Consider the following 15520-nt stretch of genomic DNA (forward strand, 5'->3'; position numbering starts at 1 on the left):
ATTTTCTGTATATGTCCTTTCTCTTAATTTTAAGAAAAAAATAGTATTTGAAATTCTGCACTTGAAACGGTACAACACATACGGTAATTTTTCAAGCATGAACAAGAATTGCTAAGCGAGTTCGAAGCTTAAAAAGTTTGGTTGTGCATATTGATGAGAGTTTAAATTAGAAAAATATTCAGTATAGAGACTCTTAAACAATTCCGTTTAATAAGTTCCGAATTCTGTTGTTTTCTTTCCACTTCGCATTATTGTTTTTGGGATCTCATCTCTAAGAAAGTAAGAACGTCTTCATTGTACAAAAGCGTGCAATAACAATAATCCCTGTTACTCACCCACGCCGGCTGGGTTGGCCGAGCGGTTTTAGGCGCCACAGTCTGGAACCGCTTGACCGCTACGGTTGCAGGTTCGAATCCTGCCTCGGGCATGGATGTGTGTGATGTCCTTAGGTTAGTTAGGTTTAAGTAGTTCTAAGTTCTAGGGGACTGATGACCTCAGAAGTTAAGTCCCATAGCGCTCAGAGCCATTTGAACCATTTTGCTCACCCACAACCGAATTGTACACAACTGCTTGAGGAGTTAGGTGTTTTAAACGCAGTATAATAGTACGTACAGCCAGTGCCGTGCAGAAGTGATAACACCGGTTCCCGTCAGGCCACCGAAGTTAAGTGCTGTCGGACTTGGCTAGCACTTGTATGGGTGACTGTACGGTCTGCCAAGCGCTGTTCCCAAGATGGGTGTACTCAGCACTTGTTAGGCCAATTGAGGAACTACTTGATGGCAAGTAGGGGCTCCGTCCATGAAAACTGACAGCAGCCGCGAAAGTCTCGTGCTGCCCACATGCCCCTCCGTATCCGCATCCAGTGAAGCCTAGCGTCTGAGGACGATACGGTGGTCGATCGGTACCACCGGGCCTTCCGAGGCCTGTTCAGACGTAGTTAGTTTTTAAAATAGAACATACTTCCCATCGTGGATTTGTTGCAAATAATTCACTAGAATACAGAGTGAATAATGACACCATAATTACAATACTAGAAGAAATGTGATCTCTATTACTCTTCATTAAAATTAACTTCAACTAAGAAAGTTTGAATAATATAGGTACCAGTAACTCAGTAACTCAACAACATTAAATGCCTGCAGATATCGAAGATAAATTTCAAACAAGCATAAAAATGTCTTTCTGGGCAACTCTCAGTATAATTTTTATTTAGAGAGTAGTAGCCCATCTTGTGCAAAACTATTACATATTTATTTACATTGTTAAACTGAATATTGCTTTCTATTAATTACCGATTCTGTTAATATTTCGTGAATCGAATTGTTCCACTTCATTATGATATATCGTGCAAAGTGACCCATGGGACATGTAAAAGATTAACTTACTAGAACAATTACTGGCGATGTCTCTGGTTACACTTGCACACAGCGTTTTAGTAATACTGGAAATCGTATAGGTCCGTTGCAGTTTCCTCACCAGCTGGAGTAATTAGTGTTTTCTAAAGAAAAACTACCCCAAATTTAGGATGTGCTAACAGGAAGTACTACTAAATGTTTTCCAACTCAATGATACCTTCTTTACAATTCTCATCTGTTAGTCCAACAACTAACTTAGACTACCGACCGACGTTCCCATGAGTAAGACACTGGACTCGCTTTCGGGAGGACGATGGTTGAGATCCCGGTAAGGAAATCCAAAGTTAGTTGTTCCGTTGTCTCTCTAAATCATTTAAGACGAATGCCAAGAAGGTTCCTTAGGAAAGTACTCATCCGAATTCGTTGTTCATTTTTCACCAGTCCGAGCGCGTGTTCAGTCTCTAATGACCTAGTCGTCGACGACACCTTAAAGCAAATGTTTCTTCCTTCCCTTAACAAAGCTAAAAGGCTGTGACACCACTTTGACTTTATTAGAGGATTAAGCTACAAATTATTATAAAAGAATCTGCCTCCAGAGTTTTTGCGCGTCCCCTGGAGGCGAGTGAGCCGGACATTATTCATAATTATTCCCGTTGTTCAGGAATGATTTTGGGCCACGGTAATTTCGAGGCAACGTCTTTCAAACTGTAACAAGACGGTGGTGACCGTTCAGGCTTCTTGGTTGAAAGAAGAACTCCGAGAGTGGAGGGATACATTCCTGGGATATAATTGGCGGTCAGGACCAGGCAAGGACTGGCATCCGAACAGATCTGGAGTGTTACCTCGGAATTCACTGGTCCGATAGACATAGATTTATGCAGAAACAGCCATTTAAGGAGGAACAGGAAATAATTCCTACCTTGGAAAGCTCATGTTTCCTTGCTGGGATCGCGATTTTTTTAAGTACGACACAGCAGGGTCACTCAACCTCACTTTTGTCGGTGTCTTGCATCAGTCAGTACATAACGTCCACATCCGTCTCAGAGGAGCTCGTGGACAGCACCCAGCCACCGTCGGCAAAACACGACGGGATGCTGTGGCCCATTGGGCAGATAATGCACCATTGTGCTCCATTGTTACAGGGGTCTTCTTGATTATGTTTTGTAATTTTTATTTTAATTGATGCTTGATAATGCGTGAATTTGATACTTAACACTAGTGTACTCTTTCTTCCAGATTTCAGTAATTAATATCTATTTTCTATTGTTTTTAAACCTTGAATGCAGAATACATCGCACTGTTGATGTTGTTGTTGTTGTTGTTGTTGTAGTGGTCTTGAGTCCAGAGACTGGTTTGATGCAGCTCTCCATGCTGCTCTATCCTGTGCAAACTTCTTCATCTCCCAGTACCTACTGCAACCTACATCCTTCTGAATCTGTTTAGTGTATTCATCCCTTGCTCTCCCTCTACGATTTTTACCCTCCACTCTGCCCTCCAATACTAAATTGATAATCCCTTGATGCCTCAGAATATGTCCTACCAAGCGATCCCTTCTTATGGTCAAGTTGTGCCACAAATTTCTCTTCTCCGCAATTCTATTCAATACCTCCTCATTAGTTACGTGATCTACCCATCTAATCTTCAGCATTCTTCTGTAGCACTACATTTCGAAAGCTTCTATTCTCTTCGTGTCTAAACTATTTATCGCCCACGTTTCACTTCCATACAAGGTTACATTCCATACAAATACTTTCAGAAATGACTTCCTGACACTTAAATGTATACTCGATGTTAAGAAATTTCTTTTCTTCAGAAACGCTTTCCTTGCCATTGCCAGTCTACGTTTTATATCCTCTCTACTTCGACCATCATCAGTTATTTTGCTCCCCAAATAGCAAAACTCATTTACTACTTTAAGCCTCTCATTTCCTAATCTAGTTCCCTCTGCATCACCCGATTTAATTTGACTACATTTCATTAACCTCGTTTTGCTTTTGTTGATGCTCATCTTATATCCTCCTTTCAAGAGACTGTCCATTGCGTTGACCTGCTCTTCCAGGTCCTTTGCTGTCTCTGACAGAATTACAATGTCATCGGCGAACCTCAAAGTTTTTATTTCTTCTCCATGGATTTTAATTCCTACATGGCACCAAGGAGTAGAAATTAGGCTCTTCTCTTTTTTTTGTTGTGGTACTGCCGTTTCTGTTCAACTACAAGATGTTACAAAACGATACCGAAAATCTTCCAGGGGTTGTAGAGTGTCGTAAGGAACAAATTGAGGATAGGGACTCGTGCCCAGCAACGTCATCCAACGACGCTACAGAGTTAGGGCAGCCCTTCGGCAGCAAACGTGACTCTGCATTCTGAGGGTCCACAGGCGGAACGTCTCGCAATGTTGTTTGTTATTCAGTGATTGCGACTGACTGCCACGATCGCCAGCGGAGAAGGTGGAGACAGCTGCTGCGCACACAGGCGCATGTTCTGTTGCGTCGGCGGATGACGGTTTCAGACTCAGGTTTCCATCTGCAGTTTCTTTTTCTCCTGGAACCCTCTAAAATCATTGTTTTCGGTATATAGGAGAAAAATAAACTGTGAACGGAAACACTTGATCGAAACCATCAACCACCAAGGCAACAGAGCGCCGCATTCTTAGAAGAGAAGACCTGTCTACGGAGCAGTTAGATCCATCTTCCTCACTGGCCATCATGGCAATCAGTCGTGATCACTGAATAACGAACAATGCTGAGAGGCGTTCCGCCAATGGTCCGTCAGCATACAAAGTCACTTTTACTACCTGAGGGATGGTACAAAGTCACTTTTGCTGCCTGAAGGGTGGCCTAGCCGCAGGTGCCGATGTCTATAACTTCGACACTCTGTAGCATCGATGGATGACATTTCTGGACACTGGTTCCCATTCTCAATCTGTTCCTCACGACACTCTACAACACCTTCTAGTTTGTAGGTATCGTTTTGTAACGCTGTGTATACACTGAGGTGACAAATGTCACGGGATACCTAATATCAGGCGGAACTCCTTCTGCCTGGTATGGTGCGGCAGCATGTCGTGGCATGGACTAAAGTCGTTGGAAGTGCCCTGCAGAAATACTGAACCATGCTGCTTCGATAGCAGTCCATAGTTGTGAAAGTGTTGCTGGTACAGGATTTTATATACGAACTGACCACTCGATGTCCAATAAATTTCGTTGGGACCTGTTGGGTGATCTGAGTGGCCAAATCATTCGCTCGAATTGTCCAGAATTGTTAACGAACAATTGGGACTCGGTGAAATGACATCGTTTTTGTGGAACATGAATTCCATGAATGGCTGCAAATGGTCTATAAGTTGCTGAACATAACCATTTCCAGTCAATGATCGGTAAAGTAGGACCAGAGGACGCAGCCCATTCCATGTAAACACAGCCTACACCACTGTGGAGCCACCACCAGCTAGCACAGTGCCTTGTTCACAACTTGGGTCCATGGTTTCGTAGGGTCTCCGCCATACTCGAACCATGCCATCAGGTCTGGAATCGTCTGACTAGGTCACGGTTTTCCAGTCGCCTAGGGTCCAACCATTATGGGCACCAGTCCAGAAGAGGCGCTGCAGGTGATGTGCTGCTAGCAAAGGCACTCGCGTCAATCGTCTCCTACCATAGCGCATTAACGCCCAAATTTCGCTCACTGTCCTAACGGATACATTCTTCATACGTCTCTCATTGACTTCCGTGATTATTTCACGCAGTTTTGCTTGTCTGTTAGCACTGACACTTCTACGCAAACGCCGCTGCTCTCGGTCGTTTAGTGAAGGCTGTCAGCCATGTGCTGTCCATGGTGAGAGGGAATTCCTGAAATTTTGTACTCTTGTCACACTCTTGACACTATTCATGTCGGAATATTGGATTCCATAGCTCCAACCGGCATTCCGCGTTCAGAGTCTGATAATTCCCGTGGTGCGGCCATAATCATGCCGGACACCTTTTCACATGGATCACATGAGTACAAATGACAGTTCCGCCAATGCACTGCTTTCTTATACCTTCTGTACGGGAAACTACCACCATCAGTATACGTTCATACCGCTATCCCATGACTTTTGCCACCTCAGTGTATATCCCCATCCTTATCTTCGACTAAACAATGTTCTAAGTGACTGCTACATTCGCACCTGCAAGTAGATTGAGTCACATGCTATCAAGGCCACACGCTATGGAATCATCTTTATTGGGTTCTTCTTGTTGGCAGAAGTGCAACATCACAAGGCTAGCCTATAATGTGTAACTGAAGGAACAAAGAGTACCAAAATTACCCCTCCCTCATCCTCCTCTCTGTTCTATTCGTATAGACGGTAAAGAATATTGTCGGTACACTCTTTACACCCCCAAATTTCTCCACTTTCATCGTCATGGTCAATGCGTGAGGTAAAGCGAGAGTAAGCCAATCTGCGTCTTGGAACGGCAATCGAATTTTGGGACAGAGCCAGTCCTCGATGACATCGCTTTCTAGTGTCTTCACCCATCATAGTTCGCCGAGTATTTTAGTAGCGCCCTCAGACTGACCAAACAGACCAGTGAGGAATTTTCTTTTAATATTCTCCATATCTATTAGTAACCATCCAGACAGACAATAGTCGAGTGGTAACATTCCACAGCAACTACATAATGAGTCGATTATAAACAACACATCTCTTTGATACTGATGTATTATTTTTCCGGACAAGTACCGTTTCATATACATAAAAAGTTAGAATACCGATTCATATACCCTTCTTACCATCCAGATTGAAGTTTTCCGTGGTTTCCGTAAAACACGTCAGGTAAATGCAGCGATGGTTCCTTTGGACAGGACCTGAAAGCTTACATGTTATGACTAGGACCCAGACTATTTATTTCACCTATATTTCCAATCCGAGTTTGTGCTCCGTCTCCAAAGACTTCGACGTCGACGAGACTTTAAAATCTCATTTTTCTTCCATCCTATTCTACAGCGAAATTTTCCGAGTCTAAACCACTACGATAAAGAACCCCTAGGCTATCCACTGCAACATACGTAGACCATTTGTTACTGTATCACCTTTATACGAGAGTGACAGGTGGTCGTAGCCCGTTTGGTGCAGTATTTAAATGCCAAATATTAGAAGAATGGCAGTGTGGCTTTCGCCCAAAGAGAAGAATTCAAGATTTCATATTCACATTTAGGAAGACCAGTCGAAAGCTTCTTGAGAAAAATGTCTCATGCCTGGGCAGAAGAGTTAAGGAAGAAAGGAATGGAGGTAAGTGTTATAAAAACGAAAACCGCAATTATAGACAATAGGAAAGAAACGCATACACTACAACTGAATGGCAGCAATTAGAAAAGGTTTGTAATTTTAGGTACTTAGTTTCAACCATCAGTGCAGATACGAAGATGGAAGAATAAATTGGGTTGAGTTGGGTGGGGTTGTTTTGGGGAAGGAGACCAGACAGCGAGGTCATCGGTCTCATCGGATTAGGGAAGGATAGGGAAGGAAGTCGGCCGTGCCCTTTCAGAGGAACCATCCCGGCATTTGCCTGGAGTGATTTAGGGAAATCACGGAAAACCGAAATCAGGATGGCCGGACGCGGGATTGAACCGTCGTCTTCCCGATTCCGAGTTCAGTGTCTAACCACTGCGCCACCTCGCTCGGTCTATAAATTGGGAAAAGAGTCATGCGCGTAAGCTGTCTGTTTAATGCAGTCAAGGAGAAGTTACTCAACAATGTAGAGATATGCAGGGACATGACAGCTGCACGTAGATCTACCTAAATCCTGACACTGAACTTTGGCTGCGAATCAGGTAGTGAGGAAGGAAACAAAATGTCAGATCCTAGCAGCTCAAATTGAATACCTCCCCAGGGATAGGATCCGAAAGTCGGTGATTCTGAAAAATGAAAATGCGAAGTCGTCGGAGAAGATTATGCAAGGGCAACTATGGAAGTGGTTTTGACTTGTACAATGAGTGCCGAAAGATCGCCTGCCACTGATAAAGAAGGGGGTAAGGACACAGTGCTAAAAAGCTAGGGTGTGGGAGAGTAGGGTGGAAATACTGCTCGTGATGGGGAGGCAGCAAGCGCGACTGCAGACAGGATGAGGTAGGTATCACTCATACCCATTACATTACGAAGTAGATGAGGACCGGATTAAGAGCATGCGCGAGTGTAAAGTGTGTACCTGTGTATCCCTATTATCTGAGTTGCACTCGAATTTGGTCAGATATTTTAACAATTTCAAGGAAAATTGGATATTCATCTGTAATTAAGTTACACATCAGTACCGAACAGACACTGCGCATTTCGTTAAAACGGACAGTAAACACGAGCCGGCTTGTATCACACCCCGACGATTTCTTTATAGCAGTTCTAATTGCACTCCAGTTCTTCAAGTTTTCACATTTCAGAAAGTTTCAGTATGCTAGATGAGAGAAAGGAGATATCTTGATGCGAATCAGTGATAACTAAGATCGAATATCGTAGCAAGTAAGGTACATTCAGGCTGTTGGTGATCTTTTGTTAGCACAATTTAGTTGGAACCGTTGTTTCATGAATTTCTTTCCAGTATCATTCGGATGGTAGATTGATGTTCTCGTTTACTGTTGCAGTTTCCGTTCCACGATCCTTGCTGAAACCTGAAGGAGTCAGAGGTACGTAATATGTCGTATTGCATCTATATCTGGCCACTGTAAGATGTTGCATAAGCTTCAGCGCAGTTTTAGACGGTCTGACAGCACAGACTGCCTTCGTTCCGCATCGTCTTCTTACTGTGGGTTTCGTTGAACCTCTGTGTTTATCGTTACTTTTCTTTTCCTTGTCACCAGCCCAGGAACTCTCGAAGGCTAGACATACACTCCTGGAAATTGAAATAAGAACACCGTGAATTCATTGTCCCAGGAAGGGGAAACTTTATTGACACATTCCTGGGGTCAGATACATCACATGATCACACTGACAGAACCACAGGCACATAGACACAGGCAACAGAGCATGCACAATGTCGGCACTAGTACAGTGTATATCCACCTTTCGCAGCAATGCAGGCTGCTATTCTCCCATGGAGACGATCGTAGAGATGCTGGATGTAGTCCTGTGGAACGGCTTGCCATGCCATTTCCACCTGGCGCCTCAGTTGGACCAGCGTTCGTGCTGGACGTGCAGACCGCGTGAGACGACGCTTCATCCAGTCCCAAACATGCTCAATGGGGGACAGATCCGGAGATCTAGCTGGCCAGGGTGGTTGACTTATACCTTCTAGAGCACGTTGGGTGGCACGGGATACATGCGGACGTGCTTTGTCCTGTTGGAACAGCAAGTTCCCTTGCCGGTCTAGGAATGGTAGAACGATGGGTTCGATGACGGTTTGGATGTACCGTGCACTATTCAGTGTCCCCTCGACGATCACCAGTGGTGTACGGCCAGTGTAGGAGATCGCTCCCCACACCATGATGCCGGGTGTTGGCCCTGTGTGCCTCGGTCGTATGCAGTCCTGATTGTGGTGCTCACCTGCATGGCGCCAAACACGCATACGACCATCATTGGCACCAAGGCAGAAGCGACTCTCATCGCTGAAGACGACACGTCTCCATTCGTCCCTCCATTCACGCCTGTCGCGACACCACTGGAGGCGGGCTGCACGATGTTGGGGCGTGAGCGGAAGACGGCCTAACGGTGTGCGGGACCGTAGCCCAGCTTCATGGAGACGGTTGCGAATGGTCCTCGCCGATACCCCAGGAGCAACAGTGTCCCTAATTTGCTGGGAAGTGGCGGTGCGGTCCCCTACGGCACTGCGTAGGATCCTACGGTCTTGGCGTGCATCCGTGCGTCGCTGCGGTCCGGTCCCAGGTCAACGGGCACGTGCACCTTCCGCCGACCACTGGCGACAACATCGATGTACTGTGGAGACCTCACGCCCCACGTGTTGAGCAATTCGGCGGTACGTCCACCCGGCCTCCCGCATGCCCACTATACGCCCTCGCTCAAAGTCCGTCAACTGCACATACGGTTCACGTCCACGCTGTCGCGGCATGCTACCAGTGTTAAAGACTGCGATGGAGCTCCGTATGCCACGGCAAACTGGCTGACACTGACGGCGGCGGTGCACAAATGCTGCGCAGCTAGCGCCATTCGACGGCCAACACCGCGGTTCCTGGTGTGTCCGCTGTGCCGTGCGTGTGATCATTGCTTGTACAGCCCTCTCGCAGTGTCCGGAGCAAGTATGGTGGGTCTGACACACCGGTGTCAATGTGTTCTTTTTTCCATTTCCAGGAGTGTATTTGGTTGAATTTGCCAGCCGGCCGCGGTGGTCTAGCGGTTCTAGGCGCGCAGTCCGGAACCGCGCGACTGCTACGGTCACAGGTTCGAATCCTGCCTCGGGCATGGATGTGTGTGATGTCCTTAGGTTAGTTAGGTTTAGGTAGTTCTAAGTTCTAGGGGACTGATGACCACAGATGTTAAGTCCCATAGTGCTCAGAACCATTTGAACCATTTGAATTTGCCGATTTGCTGTATATCACAGAACGACAGTGTTGAAGGTTCAAAAAGAGTTTAGATCGTGTACAATTTAAAAAAAAATCATATCCATTTCTGCTCTGTCCTACAAGGAACTGTACTTTCGTTCAGTATGTTTGTTCATTTCAGCATCATAAAGAGAACTGCAGGGAGCGAGTGCATTCTGTCCTATCAAACAAAAGCTGCTATTCCGTTTACAGTGATAAGCCAAAGCCTTATGACCGATGCCCGCCGCCACGTTGCCGCCTGGTGGCTTTGTGGGCACGTGACGCGGTAACGAAACTGTGGAAGTGGAGCGGACACGGACGGCGGATCACCGTAGCGAAGCTGTCGGCTGCAAATGGGGCAAAACATCGACATAAGCGACTTTGACAAAGGGCAGATTATTACTACGCAGAGGGGACTGATGACCTCAGAAGTTTAGTCCCATAGTGCTCAGAGCCATTACTACGCAGAGCCTGTGAACGATTATATCGAAAACGGCGATACTGATCGAATGTTCACGTGCTGCTACTGTAGTGAATATGTACGGAAAGAGCTAGAAGGACATTGAAACTACCACCAGGCGCTAAATGGTTGGATGTCTACGATTCTTTACAGTACTTGGGGTTCGGAGGCTCTTCTGCTCAGTAAATTAGGATAGATGGTGATCTATGGCATCTGTGCCAAAAGAGCACACTGCTGGTGCACGCACAAGTGTTTCGTAGCACACCGTTCACCCTACACTGTTGTATATGGAGCTCTGCAGCAGATCACCGCTTCGTGTTCACATGTTGACCTAACGAGATCGTCAGTTACGATTGCAGTGGGCACGGGACCATCGGGATTCGACCGTCGATCAATGGAAACTTGTCGGCTCTTCGAGTGAATCACATTTTTGTTACACTAGGTCGATGGTCGCCCCCCCCCCCCCCCCCCCCATGAACCATGGACCTTGCTGTTGGTGGGGAGGCTTGCGTGCCTCAGCGATATAGATAGCCGTACCGTAGGTGCAACCACAACGGAGGGGTATCTGTTGAGAGGCCAGACAAACGTGTGGTTCCTGAAGAGGGGCAGCAGCCTTTTCAGTAGTTGCAGGGGCAACAGTCTGGATGCTTGACTGATCTGGCCTTGTAACACTAACCAAAATGGCCTTGCTGTTCTGGTACTGCGAACGGCTGAAAGCAAGGGAAACTACGGCCGTAATTTTTCCCGAGGGCATGCAGCTTTACTGTATGGTTAAATGGTGATGACGTCCTCTTGGGTAAAATATTCCGGAGGTAAAATAGTCCCCCATTCGGATCTCCGGGCGGGGACTACTCAAGAGGAAATCGTTATCAGGAGAAAGGAAACTGGCGTTCTGCGGATCGGAGCGTGGACTGTCAGATCCCTTAATCGGGCAAGTAGGTTAGAAAACTTAAAAAGGGAAATGGATAGGTTAAAGTTAGACATAGTGGGAATTAGTGAAGTTCGGTGGCAGGAGGAACAAGACTTTTGGTCAGGTGAATACAGGGTTATAAATACAAAATCAAATAGGGGTAATGCAGGAGTAGGTTTAATAATGAACAAAATAATAGTACTGCGGGTAAGCTACTACAAACAGCATAGTCAAAGGCATTATTGTGGCCAAGAAAAACACGAAGCCCACACCTACTACAGTAGTACAAGTTTATATGCCAACTAGCTCTGCAGATGATGAAGAAATTGATGAAATGTATGATGAGATAAAAGAAATTATTCAGGTAGTGAAGGGAGGCGAAAATTTTATAGTGATGGGTGACTGGAATTCGAGAGTACGAAAAGGGAGAGAAGGAAACATAGTAGGTGAATATGGATTGGCGGAAAGAAATGAAAGAGGAAGCTGTCTGGTAGAATTCTGCACAGAGCATAACTTAATCATAGCTAACACTTGGTTCAAGAATCATAATACAAGGTTGTACTCATGGAAGAATCCTGGAAATACTAGAAGGTATCAGATAGATTATATATTGGTAAGACAGAGATTTAGGAACCAGGTATTAAATTGTAAGACGTTTCCAGGGGCAGATGTGGACTATGACCACAATCTATTGGTTATGAACTGTAGATTAAAACTGAAGAAACTGCAAAAAGGTGGGAATTTAAGGAGATGGGACCTGGACAAACTGATTAAACCAGAGGTTCTACAGAGTTTCAGGGAGAGCATAAGGGAACAATTGTCACAAATGGCGAAAAGAAATACAGTAGAAGAAGAATGGGTAGCCCTGAGGGATGAAGTAGTGAAGGCAGCAAAGGATCAAGTAGGTAAAAAGACGAGGGCTAGTAGAAATCCTTGGGCAACAGAAGAAATACTGAATTTAATTGATGAAAGGAGAAAATATAAAAATGCAGTAAATGAAGCAAGCAAAAAGGAATACAAACATCTTAAAAATGAGATCGACAGGAAGTGCACAATGGCTAAGCAGGGATGGCTAGAGGACAAATGTAAGGATATCGAGGCTTATCTCACTAGGGGTAAGATAGATACTGCCTACAGGAAAATTAGAGAGACCTTTGGAGAAAAGAGAACCACTAGTATGAATATCAAGAGCTCAGATGGAAACCCAGTTCTAAGCAAAGAAGGGAAAGCAGAAAGGGGGAAGGAGTATATAGAGGGTCTATACAAGGGCGACGTACTTGAGGACAATATTCTGGAAATGGAAGAGAATGTAGATGAAGACGGAATGGGAGATAAAATACTGCGTGAAGAGTTTGACAGAGCACTGAAAGACCTGAGTCGAAACGAGGCCCCGGGAGTAGACAACATTCCATTAGAACTACTGACGGCCTTGGGAGAGCCAGTCCTGACAAAACTCTACCATCTGGTGAGCAAGATGAGACAGGCAAAATACCCTCAGACTTCAAGAAGAATATAATAATTCCAGTCCCAAAGAAAGCAGGTGTTGACAGATGTGAAAATTACCGAACAATCAGTTTAATAAGCCACAGCTGCAAAATACTAACGCGAATTCTTTACAGACGAATGGAAAAACTAGTAGAAGCCGACCTTGGGGAATATCAGTTTGGATTCCGTAGAAATGTTGGAACACGTGAGGCAATACTGACCTTACGAATTATTTTAGAAGAAAGATTAAGGAAAGGCAAATCTACGTTTCTAGCATTTGTAGACTTAGAAAAAGCATTTGACAATGTTGACTGGAAAACTGTCTTTCAAATTCTAAAGGTGGCAGGGGTAAAATACAGGGAGCGAAAGGCTATTTACAACTTGTACAGAAACCAGATGGCAGTTATAAGAGTCGAGGGACACGAAAGGGAAGCAGTGGTTGGGAAGGGAGTGAGGTAGGGTTGTAGCCTCTCCCCGATGTTATTCAATCTGTATATTGAGCAAGCAATAAAGGAAACAAAAGAAAAATGCGGAGTAGGTATTAAAATCCATGGAGAAGAAATAAAAACTTTGAGGTTCGCCCATGACATTGTAATTCTGCCAGAGACAGCAAAGGACTTGGAAGAGCAATTGAACGGAATGGACAGTGTCTTGAAAGGAGGATATAAGATGAACATCAACAAAAGCAAAACGAGGATAATGGAATGTAGTCGAATTAAGTCGGGTGATGCTGAGGGAATTAGATTAGGAAATGAGACACTTAAAATAGTAAAGGAGTTTTGCTATTTGGGGAGCAAAATAACTGATGATGGTCGTAGTAGAGAGTATATAAAATGTAGACTGGCAATGGCAAGGAAAGCGTTTCTGAAGAAGAGAAATTCGTTAACATCGAGTATAGGTTTATGTGTCAGGAAGTCGTTTCTGAAAGTATTTGTATGGAGTGTAGCCATGTATGGGAGTGAAACATGGACGATAAATATTTATGGACAAGAAGAGAATAGAAGCTTTCGAAATGTGGTGCTACAGAAGAATGATGGGTAGATCACATAACAAATGAGGAGGTATTGAATAGAATTGGGGTGAAGAGGAGTTTGTGGGACCGGTTGGTAGGACATGTTCAGAGGCATCAGGGGATGACAAATTTAGCACTGGAGGGCAGCGTGGAAGGTAAAAATCGTAAAGAGAGACCAAGAGATGAATACACTAAGCAGATTCAGAAGGATGTAGGTTGTAGTAAGTACTGGGAGATGAAGAAGCTTGCACAGGATAGAGTAGCATGGAGAGCTGCATCAAACCAGTCTCAGGACTGAAGACCACAACAACAACAACAACAGGTCGATGGCCGTCTCCACAAACGCCGTCATATGTGTGAATAGCGGCTCGAAACGTGCAGCGCGCCACGGACGCAGGATGGTGGGAACAGTATTATGCTATGGGAGATATTTTCCTGCGCTGGCATGGTACCTGTGGTAGTAATCGAAGAGACGTTGACAGCTGCGAACCATGTTTGATGCATTCCACGACGGCCGATGTCATCTGTCAGCAGTACAATTGTCTGCGTCTCGGAGGCAGAACGGTGCTATAGCAGTTTCAGGAGCATTATAGTGAGCTCACGTTGATGTCTCGGTGATAAAAAACCCCTGATGTAAATCCTATGGAACCCATCTGTAAAACCGGACGTCATCAAAGTGTATGCAGATCAGCGGCCCGTCATTAACGCGAATTACGTGATCTGTGTGTCGACACCTAATGTCACATACCTCTCAAACCTACCAACAAACTGTCGGATCCCTGATACGCAGAATGAGTGATGTATTTCGTTCCAAAGACGGACAAACAAGTTATTAGCCAGATGGTCATAATGTTTTTGCTCGTCAGAGTATGTCTGGCAGCGTTGAAGCTGTGCGTTAGATCTCCTGAATAATTCCCGTGAACAGATTGGTACTTTCCAAATAAATCATAGTTTATATCAAAAGCCGATAGCGCATGGCGTAACAAATGACATCTGCGACCGGAAAACAATACTTATGAATAGGCGATGAACAATTTCATTTTGACAAGCAAGCAGAGCACATTGCTTCTCCTGTGGCTAAGCCATTGCTTGCAGGAGCGCTAGTTCCGTAAGGTACGCAAGAGAGCTTTGACGAAGGATAGGCGTACTTCCAGAGTTGAAGTTATGAGGGCAGGCCGTGAGTGGTGCCTGGTAACCTCTGCCAGTAAGGGCATTACTCGCCAAAAACTAGGCCCCTTGTTTTATTTCTGGTCTGGCAAACAGTTTCAGTCTCTCAGGAGGTATTAAAACAGAGCCCGTTGCGAGATTCTTTCTAGAAGCGGAACATAGCTTTGTGCTGGCTGTGAACGGGAATAACTCGAGGCTTCCTGGTAGCCAGAACTATTCGTATCTTAACCCTGCCGGACCGGATTTGAACCAGTCAAGTTCCTCTTTCACTACGTCAAAAAGTAACCCTGTTGGTTGTTTCTACAAACTGATTGTTATAGGTGATTTCTACAAGTCTGTTATTGATGTGAGCTGTAACATCCAGAAATAAAGAAACTCTTTCACAGTTACAGTATTTACTGGCCTTCAAACATTAACCATAGGTTACTAAACCGCTGTAAAATTTACGACTGCAGGTCGTACCAATTCACGGTTCCCGCCGGTCTGTTGTTATTGGTATAGGATGTGAAACAGGACATTCCGTACTTTTTGTCCACCTGATATACCACTGGAGACTTCAGAACTGTAATTACCTAGTGGATAAACTATAAGAGACGTGATTTTCTCCCGGCGTATACACTGTTCAAAAA

The 15520-nt window shown here is 44.9% G+C and overlaps 1 protein-coding gene across 1 annotated transcript in view; it reads left to right on the top strand.

Moving 5' to 3' along the window:
- LOC126416679 (serine protease 53-like) overlaps nucleotides 1–15520 on the top strand; it is a 162464-nt gene that overhangs the window by 90796 nt on the left and 56148 nt on the right. The window lies entirely within an intron of this gene.

Source organism: Schistocerca serialis, chromosome 1 (assembly GCF_023864345.2).
Source record: "Schistocerca serialis cubense isolate TAMUIC-IGC-003099 chromosome 1, iqSchSeri2.2, whole genome shotgun sequence".
NCBI lineage: Eukaryota > Metazoa > Arthropoda > Insecta > Orthoptera > Acrididae > Schistocerca > Schistocerca serialis.